Source organism: Mesoplodon mirus, assembly GCF_964341445.2.
Source record: "Mesoplodon mirus genome assembly, chromosome: 20".
In the NCBI taxonomy this organism is placed as follows: domain Eukaryota; kingdom Metazoa; phylum Chordata; class Mammalia; order Artiodactyla; family Ziphiidae; genus Mesoplodon; species Mesoplodon mirus.
The window spans coordinates 33,381,014-33,400,656 of NC_138996.1; the positions used below are offsets into that span (position 1 = coordinate 33,381,014).

General features: G+C 38.2%; 1 long non-coding RNA gene across 1 annotated transcript in view; it reads right to left on the minus strand.

Moving 5' to 3' along the window:
- Positions 1-1,608: 1,608 nt before the first annotated feature.
- The window catches only part of LOC309795985, a 112,907-nt gene continuing 94,872 nt past the window's right edge, over positions 1,609-19,643 (minus strand). Inside the window, exons 2-4 of the long non-coding RNA XR_014292396.1 lie at positions 7,322-7,370; positions 3,033-3,117; positions 1,609-1,683 (exon numbers count right to left, since the gene is read on the minus strand). This is a non-coding gene — a long non-coding RNA (uncharacterized lncRNA). The remainder of the gene's footprint in view (positions 1,684-3,032; positions 3,118-7,321; positions 7,371-19,643) is intronic.

Below are 19,643 nucleotides of genomic sequence, written 5' to 3' on the forward strand. Positions count from 1 at the left end.
CAGGCAGATTCAGGATGCAAACCCAGACACCAGCATCGCACACCCTGTTTTTTCCATGCTCCCCACTGAAGCAAGGCATCCTCCCTGATGGATGTGGAGTCCCTCCCCTGTGATCCTCCCTCCTCCCTCCCTTGTGATCCTCCCTCCCCTGGGACCCTGATCTGACAGAGGTACCACCACTTCCTGCTCCTGTTGGGCAGGCGAAGAGGTGTCATTTTGGTTGTATATAGCCATAGCCGGCAATGTGCAGAACACATTGAAAAGAAAGAAAACTTTCATAAAATAAATTAATGAAAACTTAGTTGAGAAAGAGTCAACTTTAACCTACTTATACATTCGATCACATCATGGGGGGTGGTCAATAAATGTTGGTCAATGTTTGTACGACCAGCGTACAAATAGGTACAAGTAAACTTTGACTAGAAATTGAATTAATGGAAGGAAATGACAACACAGACTTCTGTTCCTGAGACTTCTTGACTTTTTTGAGGCTTAGAGCTTCCCTTATTGTCTAATACTCTTTCAAAACACTTGTGTATTTCAGGACCAGCCTTTGTGATACTCATTGGTTAGGCGGGGAATTTGGTGTATCCCTGCCTGAATTTAAGAAAGAAGGGGAAGGTAGGAGAAAATGGGTAAGATGCCTCTCAGATGATTCTTGGAAGTACACCCTCTTTAGATTGATAACACAAATTGTTCAAAAACTAACCAGCCCGAAGAATCATTCTTTCATACAACAGCATCCATTTAACAAGGGTTCATTGAATGGCTGCCATGGTCCTGGACATGCATAAGCAAAATGGACAAACATTTCTGATGTTAAGTACCTTCCCTTCAAATCAAATCTATTGACTATTAGATGAATAATATAGGGGGTAAAAGGCAAGAAAAGTTACAATAGGTTTTCACTAGCAGGTAGGACAGAGCTGATAGTCTCCTAATTTTCCATGTAAGCTTTAGGCTGGAGAGAAAAAAAGAGAGAGAGAGAGAGAGAGAGAGAAAGAGAGAGAGAGAGAGAGAGACTTTCCCTAAGTGAACAGCCAGGGCAACAGGCAACTGAAGAATTGTATTTCGAACAGAAAAGGTCTAACATCTCAACATATGCAGAGCCTACCAGCAGATAACTTAGTACCAGCTATTGGAAATGCATCACCGAAAAAGAGGATTTTACAATTATTGAGTACTTACTATGTGCCAGACCCTCTGCTAGGTATTTTACAAATATCCATCTGCCGAATGCTCACAGTACCCAGGAGGAGAGGTACTACTATTGTTCTCTTTTTATAGCGGAGAGCATTGAGGCATGAAGGAGTGAAATGATTTGCCCAAGACAAACAGCTACTGAGGTGTAAAAACAGGGTCTTCACCACGAAGTCCACTCCAAAGCAAACTCCTAACTAGGACCACATAAGCGGAGTTTTTTGTTTTTGATTCTTCTGTGCATTTTCTCCTGACATTCTTATAACGGAAAAGCCTTCCTCTTAGTTGATCCACTGACAAAAAGAGACCTTTAAGTAAATTCATCAGCTGCTTCTTTAGTGTCTTAGTTATCACAAAATCATCCCAATTACTTACCTATGAGACATTTCCATCCTCAAAGGATTGTGAGTTGCGATTTAACACTAGAAGTTTCTCCATCCTCAAGGTTGAATTCCCGTGTTGATCAGACAAATCCTGATCTTCCTGACATTAAATGATTAAGCAGGTATAAGTGTTTAATTGGGAAACATCAAAGGGAAAGTTTCAGAAGACTTTACCATTCTCTTAACACCACACTGAACTTCAGTTAGTGAGCCTGTTTTACTTTTTTTTTTTTTTTTTTTTTTTTTTCTTTTTGCGGTATGCGGGCCTCTCACTGTTGTGGCCTCTCCCGTTGCGGAGCACAGGCTCCGGACGCGCAGGCCCAGCGGCCATGGCTCACGGGCCCAGCCGCTCCGCGGCATATGGGATCCTCCCAGACCGGGGCACGAACCCGCATCCCCTGCATCGGCAGGCGGACTCTCAACCACTGCGCCACCAGGGAGGCCCTACTTTTTTTTTTTAAAGAAAAAAAAAGTACCTCTTGGAATAAACAAAGTGTTTTCTTTTTGTTTCCCTTGTTATTTTTTTCAAATACTTTTAAAACAGAGGCTAGGATTAAACTTGTCTGAGCCTTAGAAATAGAGATAAAGCTGCCATCACTAGGGACTTCTGATTTTATCTCCTTTGTGGAGAAACTGCCTTGCGTTCAAAATCTTTTATTTGCAAATTTGGTCTTGTAGTCAGAAGTTATTCTATTGTTCGCTTCTCTGACCCAGACACAAAATACACACACACACACACACACACACACACACACACACACAAAACATGCACAGAACTTTTTTGAAAACTGTATTTTCAATTGACTGTCAGTAAAGTCTCTTGCTTTCATCATAAATATTGTCAATTTCTGACACAAGCTGGTTTAGGCGTCCTACATTTTTTCAGTTATTTAAGTGTTTTTTAGTTATTTGTTTTATTTTTTTGTTATTTATTGTTTTATTTTTCAGTTAAGTAAAACTGAAATATTCACTGTCTCGACCTGATCTGACTCTCTTTATCTTTACATTTATAATATTTTTAAAAAGAAACAAACTTCAAAACTTTTCTTTTAAATTTTGAAATCATTATAAACTCAGAGCAAGGTACAAAAAATAGTACACAGAGACTCGTGTTCTCTTCACTCAGCTTCTGCCGATGCTAACGAAAGAAGCAGAATTTAGCATTTCATGTTATCCATCATTTTAGTGCTCTAGAAATGTGCTCCTCGTTTTCTGAATTTGATGCAAGTTATAAATACAGTACCTGAGGACTTATGTGTGAATACAATGTTGTAATGAGGAATATTTTTAAAGCTACCTAATTAAAATATATCCTCCGGTTCTTCCAAATATAACCCTAATTAAGCTTTTCAGGTTGTACATACCCAAGGCTTTTAGATGTACAGGACACTTTAAAAAGTGTACCTTTTTTTTTATTTTGAAAAGTAGTATCTACATCAATGTACTTACTTATTACTGAAGCAGAGAAGCTGTTTGTACTTGGCTGTGGCTTGAGAAAGCCTTTTTGTGTGATTGATTCTAATCAAAGGCGATGCTTTAAGACAAAAAAACCAAAGTAGACCAAAATAAGACGGAGAGTAGTTATGCACAGTTGCAACCAAAGAAACAACTAGCATTTACCACAGAAGATGTAATTAAACAATGTGGTTAATTTGTAGATTTGCTAAAAAAAAAAGGAAAAGAAAGAAACAAGGACTATAACTAGTGATGGCTAAGGAGATGAGCAAGTCAGTTCTCATCATTGATCCAGGGATGTTTGTCCTGGTCCACAAGGGTTGCAGTTTGCTGCCTATGAACTCAGGCTCTGATGGTGGGCAGGCCTGGCTTGAGCTCACCTTCTCTGTTTATTAGTGGTGTGAACTTGGGACAGTCATTTAACTTCTCTACATTTTAGTGCCCTCATCTGGAAACTGGGAGCTGATATTTATTACCACTTAGCTTCATGGGTGTAAACTTATCTCCAAACTCATCACGTTGTATGGACTAAATATGAACAGCTTTTCATCAATCATTCTCCATAAAACAATTCTTAAAAAAGAACCTCTGCTTAGGTCTGTTGTGAGCATGTAGTGGTACAGTGATAAATAGGTATTCAGTGTAATTCCTGACATAGAATAAGCCCCTTGTAACTGCGGCCATTATCATCATGATTCTGGACATCTTTTAAAGCAAGTGCTACTTCTAATCTAGATCCTGGTCTCAAAATCCTCTTGAAACTTACCCTGAGAGGATTTTGGTTGCTGTGGATTTGCTTAAATGAATGCCATGAAATAATATGTATGTTTAAATTCCATTACATCTAACAGGAAAATGAATTATAAATTTAGAGCCAGTGAGACGACCAGGAAGCAGGTACAGGGGCTGAAAGCCCAGGGTTTTGGTAGCATCACTTAGCCCTGGGCTTCCCATCCTCCCCTGGACCAGGCAGCACCCTTTTCTCATATATGTATCCATTTTTTCCTCATAAGCAAGGCTCGTTTCACTCTGACTGGGTTTTACGATGTAGCTGTGAACTGATATTAAGGAAATGCTTGGCTGCCTGGGCATTTTAAATCCATTTGAATGATTCAAATTACCCTCAAATCTCAGACACCTTTTCTGTTGTTTGTATTTTTTATGTTCCACCTTCAGTTCTAGTTAAATTCCTTTCTCTAGTCCCAAATGTGCATGAATTTTATATCTACCTGGGGATAGTTGTCGAAGTTTTCTAATGATCACATTGAAGTACACGTTTCAAACTTTAATTTGAAAAATAAACTAGATGGGCCTCAAATTAGAGTGAATAGTATAATGAGTCCCATATGCCTATTACTCTGAATCAATTCCTTTAAAAATTGGCTATGTTTGATTCAAGTATATAATGTTTCTTTTATTGATTCGTTGATAACGTATTTTAAAGCAAATCGTAGACATCACATTCTTCTACCTCTATATACCTCAACATACACCTCTAAAAACTAAACCAGAATGTAATTATTAAATTAATAAAATTAACAAGAATTCCTTGTTGCCCATTCCATAATCACATTGTTTGAGATATCTAATATTATGCTATTTTAACATGGGTTTATTTGAATCTGTATGAAAACAAATATATCACAATACTAAGGCATTTTTAAATGAAAGATGAACTTGAACATAAACAGGTATTAGTAGAAAGATAGGGATACCCCTATGGGTAGAAGCTTTTTGTAAATTATGTGGATTTATAATAGAAAGACCTCAGACTGTAATATGGAACTCAGCCAGGAGGGGGAGTAAGCACCAAAGAGCTTTCTTTTCACTATTTCTACTAGGGTGGTAATCACTAAATTTGAGGAGGGAGATAAAATATCCATTGGAGATAAAACTCTCCAGAACTTTTAATGCCATAATTCCTGTTGGTTAAAATTTTGAAAACAAAACAAAACAAAACAACATCAAACGAGAATAAAATCAGAAAATAAGCAGAAATGGATACTGACTATCAAGAAAATTGTTCATATTTGGGCCTACTAAATTTGTTAGGCATTATGCAAAGACTGTGGAAATGAAGCCCAAACAAAGTTGAAAACAGAATGTCCAATCAAATGATCTATCATCAACCATGTTATGCTTTAGCAATTATGTTTAAAAGTTAGAAAGTAACATGCACACCCCTCTTATCACTCACAGTTGTGTTCTGTATACTTGACAAAGTAAAAGAATGTCATTTGAAAGTGTAAATAATGCATGTCAACAATTAAATGAACTCTAGGTGTTTTCCTTTATTCAATAGATAATTATGAAGCTCTGAATACCTGCGAGGCACTGGGTGAGGCATTCTGAGGAAACTGAGATAAATAAGATCATTTTCCAACATTAATAACACTAAGTATTTAAAACAGGGAGAGGAATTCTGTTTTACTTTTTGATATTGCCATGCTAGGCCATTGGTTGCTTAACTTCTGCTACATCTTCTCTTTCATAAAATTGGGAAAGTTGTATTTTCATGGAAATTGATGTGGTTAGAATGTACATGCTTTTTGTAAAAATAGCAAATCATCCTGAAACGATACCTTATAAAGTTTAACAATTTGGTCAATGCAAGTATTAACACATGAAGAACTTATTAAAATAAATATTCAAATAAAATGAAAAATGTGTATTATATTAAGAATCTTTAAGGATCATATGCATGACAATATCCCATGCATTTTGGGAAATATAATCTTCCTCAGGACTCTGTAAACATAATGTTATTAATTAAAATTACACCTCATATAGAGATGTATAGGTAAAAATTAAATTTCTGGTATTTTCCTTATTTCAAAATTATCAGTTACTCTCAGATTTTGAATTCTCTTTCATCATCTATTAGGGATTAGTTTATTGTTTGATCAATCATTGACAGAACTACTAAAAGTATTTTAAAAGTTAGTAGAAGAAATATTTAGAGATTATAGTTTTAAATGTGAATACTGTTTTTGCCTTATCAAATTACTAGCTTCTGTGCTTCTCGTGAAAAGCAAAAAAATCATGTTTATCAAAACCCTAATGGTTTAATGGTTGTTAAATCACATTGTTGCCAAATAAGAAACAATTCTGCTAAGATATCTGTCTAAGTTTCTAAGAGTTTTTCAAAAGTTGATTTAATTTTTTTGTTGTTTTTCTGATCTCAAACAGTGAAACTGGGCATATTTTCTAAGTTGACTGATATCTGGAATACTAAACCTTTTTGTAAAGAAGACATTGTGAGGATAGGCAACAACGCAAGTAGTTTTGAAACAATCATGTTGTAATCAACAGAGGAAAGAGTATTACACCAAGACAGTTCTCAGAAACGACATATAATTTAAATAATCAGGGTGGAACAAGCACTAATGTTATTCACGTCAAGTTCTGTAACTCTAAAGAACATTTTAAAGGCTGTGAATATCTGTGTTTTAGGTTATGATTCACTTGCTAATAATTCATTACAACCTACATGAAACCCAGTTAGCTAAATGACTCGAAGGGACTTTGATTCTACCTTGTTATGTTCAAACACATGAGAATAATTAGTAATAGAACTTCACATAGAGAACAAAGTATCACTGAAATACACTCTTTCTTCCAAGAGAGTTATTGCTATGCATTATGCAAACAGAAGGGGATCAATAAATGTTTATTACAAGGTCCATGAGACTCCAGGTTTGCTTTTGTTCTGTGTTGAATCCCTTGTGGCCAGAACAGTATCTGGTATCTATTAAGTAGGTGTTGTAGAAACATTTCTTGAAATGAATGAATGTGGGGGTCCATGAATAGGTTGCTAGTCCTTGAGATGGAGAATCCAAGTGTGTTGAGATATCTTTTGGAGGCAGAACTGCCAGGATTGTTGGTGGATATTTGGAGGAGAAGACAAATGAAGAGGAGTTAAAGAAGATTACTAACACATGATTTTTCTGACCAGGTGTAAGGCACATTTGCTGAAAAGGAGTACAGTTTGCGGTAGAAGTTAATATGGCTGGCTAAAAGAAAAAGTGGCATCCCAGGCAAAAGATAATTATGAAGTAATATAAGCCCATCTGGGGTCCAGAGGCAAGGTTTTGATTGACATTATAAACTTGAGAGTGTGATGCCTACAAATAGAATGTTCAGTCCAAAAGGACTGATGAAATCTCTTAAGAATAAGGGTGAATACGGAGAGAAAAAGAGAGACCTCTCCCTCCTGAGAACTTGATGTAGTCAAACAGAGAAAATGAAACTGGAGTAACAGCCAGGAGAAATTCCAGACCTACCTTCAACATCTGGGGCCGCCTTAAGTGTTCACCACATCGAGCCCAGCATCTAGGAGACAAAACAGAAAGTGACAAGTCAGATGAGGGGCTCTCCATAAAGACCTTCAGCTCAGTAAAAATAAATGTAAATGTATCATCAACAAAGAACAGCTGTCAAGCTGTTCTGATGTTCTGTACTTGATGTTAATTTTAGGGACCTGAAATGAGTCTTCCTCAGTAAGCCTTTGCTTGCAAAATATACTCCAACAGAAGAAGGGGTTTTGTGTGTCCTGCCATATGCTATTGCCCACTTGGTTCTTTACCACAATAGAATTAATTGCAAGCCCTGAGGCATGGCTTCTATAAAGCACTTTCGCACTAAGAGTCAGAATCTCCCCAATGGAGCCAGAAAACCTTGAGCCTTAGTCTCCACATCTGTACAATCAGTCTCATTCATTTGACCCTGCAGAATTCTGTGAGGTTTAAAATATCTAGCATACTGCTCAGTACTTCATAAAGTCTCAATAAATGCTATTCTAATAATAAATATCTTCAAGGTTTTAAAGTTCCATGTCACGTGGTTAAAATAACATAACTGTCTTTGAGATTAAAACATGATTCATCTTAAAGAGGACTTTATGTCTTATACTGTTTTTGAAACTTAAGGTACTTTTTCAATTGGCTGTACCTACTTTGAAATAAAATATGATCTGGAAGTGTCTCCTACAGTACGATGATCTTGGAAACTAAGTTTCTAGAAATTGTCTAGAAAAAAAAGTGTTTTATGTAGGATTTCAATGGCATGAGGTGTTGGACCTCTACATTTGATACTGATCTTCTGAGGATAAAGATAAACATGAATAAAACTACTAAGAATACCCCAGTGCCATGTCTGTGATAACAATCAAGAGACTGAATCAAGATTGTGGTGTTTCATTTAGGCAAGCTATGCTAAGAAGGATCATTACATCCACTCCATCAGGATTACTTAACTGAAGTTTGCCTGAATAGAATTCACCAGGCTGGGGAACTCAAGGGGCGGATATAATTACATATTTATTTTCACTAACCTTTAAGTATAATTTAGCATCCCTTTCTTCTCCAAATAAAAGTTATTAAACAAATGTATATACCTATATAATTATATATAGTTAAATATATACAGTCAGTCACAATCTATAATTAAATATAATTAGAAATTACATAAGACAGACATTTCACAATGCTGAAAGATATTTCCAACACATTGCTTAGATCTTTCTGTTTGCCTCTCCTGAATAAGAAAGACAACAATTTCTAGCCTAGATGTAATTCTAACTAAAAAATTAGATGGAGTATATTGTGTTAAAAATTCATCAAGTCAGGGAGACCTTCAACATGGTGGAGGAGTAAGACGTGATCACCTTCCTCCCCACAAATGCATCAAAAATACATCTACAAGTGGAACAACTCCTACAGAACACCTACTGAATGCTGGCAGAAGACCTCAGACTTCCCAAAAGGCAAGAAACTCCCCATGTACCTGCATTGGGCAAAAGAAAAAAGAAAAAACAGAGACAAAAGAATAGGGATGGGACCTGCACCTCTGAGAGGGAGCTGTGAAGGAGGAAAAGTTTCCACACACTAGGAAGCCCCTTCGCGGGTGGAGACTGCAGGTTGCGGAGCGGGGAGCTCTGGAGCCACGGAGGAGAGCACAGAAACAGGGGTGTGGAGGGCAAAGCGGAGAGATTCCCACACAGAGGATCAGTGCCAACCAGCACTCACCAGCTCGAGAAGCTTGTCTGCTCACCTGCCAGGACGGGCAGGGGCTGGGAGCTGAGGCTCAGGTTTCGGAGGTGGATCCCAGGGAGAGGACTGGGGTTGGCTGTGTGAACACAGCCTGAAGCGGGCTAGTGCATCACAGCTAGCCGGGAGGGAGTCTGGGAAAAAGTCTGGAACTGCTGCAGAGGCAGGAGACCACTGTTTTGTGGTGCACGAGGAGAGGGGCTTCCTGCTCTGCATGACCGCAGAGGTCAGAGCACTGCCTAAGCTAGCTCCAGAGACGGCGTGAGCCACGGTCATCAGCTCAGACCCCCAAAATGGGCATGGACCGCCAACACTGCTGTCGTTGCCACCAAGAATCCCGTGTGCAAGCACAGGTCACTACCCACACCCCCGGCCCCCCGCCAGGAGCCTGTGAAGCCCACCACTGCCAGGGTGCCGTGATCCAGGGACAACTTCCCTGGGAGAACACAGCGTGCCTCAGGCTGCTGCAATGTCACACCAGCCTCTGCCACCACAGGCCTGCGCCGCATTCCAATTATGACTACTGTAACCTCCCTCTCCCTGGCCTGAGTGAACAAAAGAGCCCTCATCAGCCGCTGCTTTAACCCCGTCCTGTCTGGGGGAAGAAGAGATGCCTAGGGGTGGCCTACATGCAGAAGCAGGGCCAAATCCAAAGCTGAAGCCCAGGAGCTGTGTGAACAAAGAAGAGAAAGGGAAATCTCTTCCAGAAGCCTCAGGAGCAGCAGATTAAATCTCCACCATCAACGTGAGGTACCTTGCATCTCTGGAATACCTGAATAGACAAAGAATGTTCCCAGAACTGAGGCAGTGGACTTTGGGAGCAACTGTAGACTTGGGGTTTGCTTTCTGTGTCTGATTTGTTTTTGGTTTTATGTTTATCTTAGTTTAGCTTTTAGTGCTTGTTATCATTGGTTGATTTGTTTATTGGTTTGGTTGCTCTCTTCCTTTTTTTTTCCTTTTTTCTCTTTTTGTCAGTGTGTGTGTGTGTATGTTTCTTTGTGTGATTTTGTCTGTTTAGTTTGTTTTTACAGTTTGTTTTAGGGTTCTATTTGTTCTTTTTAGTTTTCTTCCTTTTCTTCTGAGCAGTGTAGCTGGTAGGGTCTTTGTGCTGCAACCAGATGTCAGGCCTGAGCCACCGAGGTGGGAGAGCTGAGTCCAGGACATTGGACGACCAGAGACCTCCTGGCTCCACATAATATTAATCAGCAAGAGCTTTCCCAGAGATCTCTGTCTCAACACTAAGACCCAGCTCCACCCAATGGTCAGCAAGCTCCAGTGCTGGATGCCCCATGCCAAACATCTAGCAAGACAGGAACACAACTGCACCCATTAGCAGAGAGACTGCCTAAAGTCATAATAAGTTCACAGACAACCCAAAACATACCACCGGACGTGACCCTGCCCACCAGAAAGACAAGATCCAGCCCCACCCACGAGAACACAGGCACAAGAACACCCCACCAGGAAGCTTACACAAGCCACTGAATCAACTGCACCCACTGTGGGCAGACACCAAAAATAACAGGAACTACAAACCTGCAGCCTGAGAAAAGGAGACCGCCAAAAACAGTAAGTTAAACTAAATGAGAAGACAGAGAAATGTGCAGCAGATGAAGGAGCAAGGTGAAAACCCACCAGACCAAACAAATGAGGAGGAAATAGGCAGTCTACCTGAAAAATAATTCAGAGTAATGATAGTAAAGATGATCCAAAATCTCAGAAATAGGATGGAGAAAATACAAGAAACATTTAACAAGGGCCTAGAAGAAGTAAAGAGCAAACAAACAATGATGAACAACACAATAAATGAAATTTTAAAATCTCTAGAAGGAATCAATAGCAGAATAACTGAGTCAGAAGAACAGATAAGTGACCTGGAAGAGAGAATAGTGGAAATAACTGCCACAGAGCAGAATAAAGAGAAAAGAAAGAAAAGAATTGTGGACAGCCTCAGAGACAACTGGGACAACATTAAACACACCAACATTTGAATTATAGGGGTCCCAGAAGAACAAGAGAATAAGAAAGGGTCTGAGAAAATATCTGAAGAGATTATAGTTGAAAACTTAACTAAAGTGGGAAAGGAAATAGTCAACCAAGTCCAGGAAGTACAGAGTCCCATACAGGATAAATCCAAGGAGAAACACGCTGAGACACATATTAATCAAGCTATCAAAAATTAAATACAAAGAAAAAATATTAAAGGCAGCAAAGGAAAAGCAACAAATATAATACAAGGGAATCTCCATAAGGCTAACAGCTGATCTTTCAGCAGAAACTCTGCAAGCCACAAGGGAGTGGCAGGACATATTTAAAGTGATGAAGGAGAAAAACCTACAACCAAGATTAATCTACCCAGCAAGGATCTAATTCAGATTGGACGGAGAAATTAAAACCTTACAGACAAACAAAAGTTAACAGAATTCAGCACCACCAAACCAGCTTTACAACAAATGGTAAAGGAACTTCTCTAGGTGGGAAACACAAGAGAAGTAAAAGACCTACAAAAACAATCCCCAAACAATTAAAAAATTGTAATAGGAACATACATATCAATAATTACCTTAAATGTAAATGGATTAAATGCTCCAACCAAAAGACACAGACTGGCTGAATGGAGACAATAACAAGATCCATATATATGCTGTCTACAAGACACCCACTTCGGACCTACGGACACATACAGACCAAAAGTGAGGGGATGGAAAAAGATATTCCATGCAAATGGAAATCACAAGAAAGCTAGAGTAGCAATTCTCATATCAGACAAAATAAACTTTAAAATAGACTATTAAAAGAGGCAAACAAGGACACTACATAATGATCAAGGGATCAATCCAAGAAGATATAACAACTGTATCAAAGAGGAAATTAAAAAATACCTAAAAACAAATGACAATGAAAACACAGTGCCCCAAAACCTATGGGACGCAGCAAAAGTAGTTCTAAGAGGGAAGTTTAGAGCAATTCAATCCTAACTCAAGAAACAAGAAAAATCTCAGATAAACAACCTAACCTTAACCTAAAGTAATTAGAGAAAGAATAATAAAAAAAAAACCCTGACGTTAACAGAAGGAAAGAAATCATAAAGATCAAGCAGAAATAAATGAAAAAGAAATGATAGCAAAGATCAATAAAACTAAAATCTGGTTCTTTGAGAAGACAAACAAAATTGATAAACCATTAGCCAGATTCATCAAGAAAAAAAGGGAGAAGACTCAAATCAATAGAATTAGAAATGAAAAAGGAGAAGTAACAACTGACACTGCAGAAATGCAAAGGATCGTGAGAGATTACTACAAGCAACTCTATGCCAATAAAATGGACAACCTGGAAGAAATGGACAAATTCTTAGAAAAGTACAACCTTCCAAGACTGAACCAGGAAGAAGCAGAAAGTATGAATAGACCAATCACAAGCACTGAAATTGAAACTGTGATTAAAAATCTTCCAGCAAACAAAAGCCCTGGACCAGATGACTTCACAGGCGAATTCTAACAAACATTTAGAGAAGAACTAATACCTATTCTTCTCAAACTCTTCCAAAATACAGCAAAGGGAGGAACACTCCCAAACTCATTCTACGAGGCCACCATCACCCTGATACCAAAACCAGACAAAGATGTCACAAAAAAAGAAAACCACAGGCCAATATCACTGATGAACATAGAAGCAAAAATCCTCAACAAAATACTTGTAAACAGAATCCAACAACACATTAAAATGATCATACACCATGATCAAGTGGGGTTTATCCCAGGAATCCAAGGATTCTTCAATACACGCAAATCAATCAATGTGATACACCATATTAACAAACTGAAAGATACAAACCACATGATAATCTCAATAGATGCAGAAAAAGCTTTTGAGAAAATTCCACACCCATTTATGATAAAAACTCTCCAGAAAGTGGGCATAGAGACATAATGATGTTGCTGTGGGTTTGTCATAAAAAGGCCATATATGACAAACCCACAGCAACATCATTCTCAATGGTGAAAACATGAAACCATTTCCTATAAGATCAGGAACAAGACAAGGTTGTCCACTCTCACCACAATTATTCAACATAGTTTTGGAAGTTTTAGCCATGGCAATCAGAGAAGAAAAAGAAATAAAAGGAATCTGAATTGGAAAAGAAGTAGTAAAACTGTCACAGCTTGCAGATGACATGATACTATACACAGAGAATCCTAAAGATGCTACTGGAAAAGTACTAGAGCTAACCAATGAATTTAGTAAAGTAGCAGGATACAAAATTAATGCACAGAAATCTCTTGCATTCTTATACAGCACCGACGAAAAATCTGAAAGAGAAATTAAGGAAACACTCCCACTTACCACTGCAACAAAAAGAATAAAATACCTAGGAATAAACCTACCTAAGGAGACAAAAGACCTGTATGCAGAAAACTGTAAGACACTGATGAAAGAAATTAAAGATGTTACAAACAGATGGAGAGATATACCATGTTCCTGTATTGGAAGAATCAACACTGTGAAAATGACTCTACTACCCAAAGCAATCTACAGATTTAATGTAATCCCTATCACAGTACCAGTGGCATTTTTCACAGAACTGGAACAAAGTATTTCACAGTTTGTATGGATACACAAAAGACCCCGAATAGCCAAAGCAATCTTGAGAAAGATAAACCAAGCTGGAGGAATCACGCTTCCTGACTTCAGATTATACTACAAAGCGACAGTAATCAAGACAGTATGGTACTGGCACAAAAACAGAAATATACATCAGTGCAACAGGATGCAAAGCACAGAGGTAAACCCAAGCACCTATGATCATCTTATCTTTGATAAAGGAGGCAAGAATATACAATGGAGGAAAGACAGCCTCTTCAATAAGTGTTGCTGGGAAAACTGGACAGCTAAATGTAAAAGAATAAAATTGGAACACTTCCTAACACCATACACAAAAATTAACTCAAAATGGATTAGAGACCTAAATGTAAGGCCAGACACTATAAAACTCTTAGAGGAAAAGATAGGCAGAACACTCTCTGACATAAATCACAGCAAGATCCTTTTTGACCCACCTCCTAGAGTAATGGAAATAAATCCAAAAATAAACAAATGGGACCTAATGAAACCTAAAAGCTTTTGCACAGCAAAGGAAACCATTAACAAGACAAAAAGACAACCCTCAGAATGGGAGAAAATAGTTGCAAACAAAGCAGCAGACAAAGGATTAATCTCTAAAATATCCAAGCAGCTCATGCAGCTCAATATGAAAAAAACAAACAACCCAATCCAAATGGGCGGAAGACCTAAATAGACATTTCTCCAAAGATATACAGACTGCCAACAAACACATGAAAGGATGCTCAACATCACTAATTATTTGAGAAATGCAAATCAAAACCACAATGAGGTATCACCTCACACTGATCAGAATGGTCATCATCAAAGAATGTACAAACAACAAATGCTGGAGAGGGTGTGGAGAAAAGGGTACCCTCTTGCACTGTATTGGGAATGTAAATTGATACAGCCATTATGGGGAACAGTATGGAGGTTCCTTAAAAAACTAAAAAATAGAACCACCATATGACCCAGAAATCCGACTACTGGGCATATACCCAGAGAAAACCATAATTCAGAAAGAGTCATGTACCACAATGTTCATTGCAGCTCTATTTACAATAGCCAGGACATGGAAACAACCTAAGTGTCCAACGACAGATGAATGGCTAAAGATGATGTGGCACAGATATACAATGTAATATTAGTCAGCCATAAAAAGAAACAAAATTGAGTTATTTGTAGTGAGGTGGATGGACCCAGAGTCTGTCATACAGAGTGAAGTAAGTCAGAAAGAGAAAAACAAATACCATATGCTAACACATACATACGGAATCTTAAAAAAAAATTGGTTCTGATGAACATAGGGGCAGGACAGGAATAAAGACGCAGACGTAGAGAATGGACTTGAGGACACGGGGAGGGGGAAGGGTAACCTGGGACGAAGTGAGAGAGTGGCATGGACATATATAAACTACCAAATGTAATATAGATAGCTAGTGGGAAGCAGCCACATAGCACAGGGAGATCAGCTCAGTGCTTTGTGACCACCTAGAGGGGTGGGATAGGGAGGGTGGGAGAGAGATGAAAGAGGGAGGGGATATGGGGATATATGTATACACATAGCTGATTCACTTTGTTATACAGCAGAAAGTAACACAACATTGTAAAGCAATTATACTCCAATAAAGATGTTTTAAAAAATAGCTTAAAAATTCATCAAGTATTATAGAATTTAAGAAGTATAGAACTTTATATACAACCTTTCAGGTCTGCTATAAAAGTAAAAAAAGAAATCAAAAGAAATAGAACTTATACTTATTAACAATAGTGAAGATAGATTTTCATATTGAGCTAAAGAACTATGGACTAGAAAGGAAACTGATTTTCAAGTTTTTAAATCATACACTTAGATTTTAAGTCTTTATAAAATCCCATCAATGTTTAGAAGCTTATTACTAGGATAAATTTATCTTAAACAGTAATTATGGAAGACTTCTGTAGTTGAAAGGTGCACACATTTCTCTTGTGATTAAAAAAATGCATCCTTTGTCTTCCATTTTCCTTACAAAAAGTTTTTTCAGTAAAAATACTTCATCCTGTTGTTATTTTACAATTGTCTTATTCTTCTTTCCGGTCCTGCATTTGCTTTTGTGAGGAAATTAATCTAACACTTTCAACAGTTTAACTAATTGGTCCTGTTGATTCAGTTTTAGCAAATATTCCATTTATAATGTTGTAAATTATGCTAATATCATTTTGGATTGTATTTAGGACTTAAGCTAAGAATGCTAGGAAAGAGGTTTTTTTTAACCATGTTAAGTATCAATTCTCTATCATATGTATGTAAATTACAAAAACATACTCCTGTGAATTCTTCATGGTTTGACCCAAGTACAAGTGTGATGTGATTACCATAAATTTTAACACTGTACATTAAGGGAGTAATTAAACACTATAAACAACTTGATTTGTTACCTTCTTTTGAGGGGAGGTGTTTCTGAAAAACATGTTTTATATTATTTAACACCTATAAAATAGGAATGAAACAAATGTTAGAATTCTTCTAATCTTTGATTTTAAGTATGAAATGGCTTTGACTCGTACTCTTCAGGTTTCTTGGATTCATTTTATTATGTTTGAGGGCCCTTTTCTATGCTGGAATGTTAGCTTCACAAGACAGCATCTTATCTAAGTCACTCAGGATGGGTCCGAAGCACTCAAAACAATGTCTGGAACATAGTAAACCCTCTGATGGTTTCCTGTCTGCTGTTCTGAATGAAGAGAATTAAAACACACAGTGAGACATAAAGATGGAACATATCCACTTTGCAGTTGACTATTTTTATGTAGGCACTCCAACATTTAATCTTTAGTAATGTCCCCACTAAACTCTTACTAAGCCACTTGCACTAGCAAAGACCACTCTAGGAATGAGGAGAGTATATAACTTTTTTTAAAATTTTTTGGCGGTACGCGGGCCTCTCCCTGTTGTGGCCTCTCCCGTTGCGGAGCACAGGCTCCGGATGCGCAGGCTCAGCGGCCATGGCTCACGGGCTAAGCCACTCCGCGGCACATGGGATCTTCCCAGACCGGGGCACGAACCCGCGTCCCCTGCATCAGCAGGCGGACTCTCAACCGCTGCGCCACCAGGGAAGCCCGTGAGTCTCTAACTTTTAATGAAATGAGACATGTTCACTGAAAATGGAATTGCTGTAATGTCTAGAATGGGAATTGATTCCATATTTCAAATCAGGTAAAGAATAGCTTATTTAAAAGTGACCAAATTATGTTTAGTCAGATGACTCTCTTCTGAAATCTGTTTTTCTCACTCTTTGCCAGAAACAATGAATAACTTAATATGTCTTTACACTGATGGTTGAGATCTGCCATGGCTTTGAGCATACGCTCTTTGAAGAAAGCAAGATTTATCACATTTAAAAGGATAACAGTTGTTATGTGATCACCTAACATTTTTGCCCTTCCATATTAGCTAACACACACTTAAAGCTTTTTTCTATATTAAGGAAAAAAATAAAATCTGTACAGCTTGTATTATTAAATGTATGTTCTGTAAACATTTTTAAAAGCTTTTTTTTTTTACTTCTAGCAAATTTATTTCACTTACTGCATCTTTCACTTTTCCCTTTGGTGCTAAACTCCTCAGCTGTGCTCATTCATTTCTCAGCAACAGTCACCTCACTGATGAGATTATTTCTTAACTCCATTTTTTTTTTTTTAACATCTTTATTGGAGTATAATTGCTTTACAATGGTGCGTTAGTTTCTGCTTTATAACAAAGTGAATCAGTTATACATATACATATGTTCCCATATCTCCTCCCTCTTGCGTCTCCCTCCCTCCCACCCTCCCTATCCCACCCCTCTAGGTGGTCACAAAGCACCAAGCTGATCTCCCTGTGCTATGTGGCTGCTTCCCACTAGCTATCTGTTTTACATTTGGTAGTGTATATATGTCCATGCCACTCTCTCACTTTGTCCCAGCTTACCCCTCCCCCTCCCCATGTCCTCAAGTCGATATGCCTGTGTCAAGCAGACGTGTCAAGTACGCAGCCTAGATACAGGCTTCTGGAGTTCCTCAGAGACGGCTGTGTGGGAGGAGTAGACGCGGAGTCATTAAAAGCCAAGAAACTGGATTTGGATCAGCCTTGGGGGAGGATAAGCAGAAAAGAGGGGAGGGCAGGTGATAAGGCGTGATGGGGAGTCGCTGGATGTGTTTTTGCAAAGGAGGTTAAGGAGCGGATCAGGTTAGACTGAGCCTGCAGAGAAGGACTTCCTATGGAAGGCAGAAGATGCAAGAGGGCCAGTCAAGGGCAAAGAACAAAGATGCATGGGGAAAGGACATTCAATACCGAGGCCTGCCCATGGAAAGAGCTTAGCCAAACAGACTGGTCCACTCTTCTACCTGAGCCTGATTCCTCCGCCTGCATGTTTTTTGTTTGTTTGTTTGTTTGTTTTTTAAGAAGTGGATTTATTTAGAGAGAAACACACTCCACAGACAGAGTGTGGGCCCTCTCAGAAGGTGAGAAAGGCCCCTCCTGCATGTTTTAATTCCATAATGCCATTGCTCCTTTCACTGTATACAACTTGTCTTTGACTCTTTTTTGTTTTTCTCTCTCTTAGAAACATCCACCCGGTCCCTGTTTATATCCTTCAGCTAAATGGCAGGTCACACCTACAGCCACATCCTTTCACTGGGGCACAAGTATCAACTCTTCCATTTCTTGAGGACGCTGAGCCATCACTGATTCTCAGTATGAAGTCTCTCACACACACACCTCCTCCTTAGGTTCTGTGAGGTACACATACAGATCATACAAGCGTGTTACATAGCAAACCTCTTGCTTTTTGATGTAACCAACAATCCAGTCTCAGAAACCATTTTAGAAACTGCCTATTCCTTTACAAAACTCTGAATTTTGTATAATTTCTCAGAGATATTTGAATTTACATTGCTACTTATTATTTCAATTTAAACCTACCAAAATCCCACAAAAATATTATTAGGAAGCAAACATGCCACAGAATGTTTCCACACAGTACAGTGCAACTTGGATAAATTATACTGCATCATGAAAAAGTTACAGTAAAACTCAAAACCTCATGAATCAGGTCACACAGAAAAAAGAAGACAGTCTCTAGGCTGGTATGTCTTACACTCTGGGGTATACTTGATTAAAATTTCCTATTCACATTTGCATCTCTTCTCCTGTTGAAATACTATTCAAAGTAATTCCCCAATCAAACAATGGCTCTCTCTCTATATATATATATATATTTTTTTTCCATGTGCCTGTAATACACACAACTTTATTTTGCATTAATTCAATAGCCATGTATGCATTCTCAATTTTGTGTCCTGGGCAACTATATAACCACCAAAGGAATAAAATAAGACTGTACCTTTTCACAACATAGAAACCCAGGAAGAAAGACATAATATAGTAATAAAATGTTTTCCCAATTTCAACTCAACCCATAAGATGATAAATTCCTGTGTGTAGAAATGTAATCATCTATGATTTTTTCACTGGAGCTCAGTTTATATGACCAATTAAACCCACATGGACTGTTGTACTTTTATTTAAGGTTGACACACGAAAAAGCCAATTCAGAAATTCAACTAGCAGTTTAACAAAATAAATCAGTAAGGCTTATTAGTTTGACCTTAGCAGCCTTAACCCAATATGATGTCTCTCTACTACTTCTTGTAAACTACAATAAGTCCTTTTTCTATTGACCACATCTAAAAAAGCAACAGTCTTCAGTTAATGATTTTTTTCCCAATAAGATCCAATCTTTAGAAGAAAATAAATCCTGACAAAAACAGTATTAACACTTTCTCCCTTATTCTGGGCTCCAGAAATACCCCAGAGAACAATCAACTTTTAGGACACTTCTTGAAAATGATGACTTGCTACATGTTTGAGCATCTCTCCTCCCCAAAACTCCTGGACCACTCTCTCCACCGTTTGTCTCCCTCACACAAGGTAATC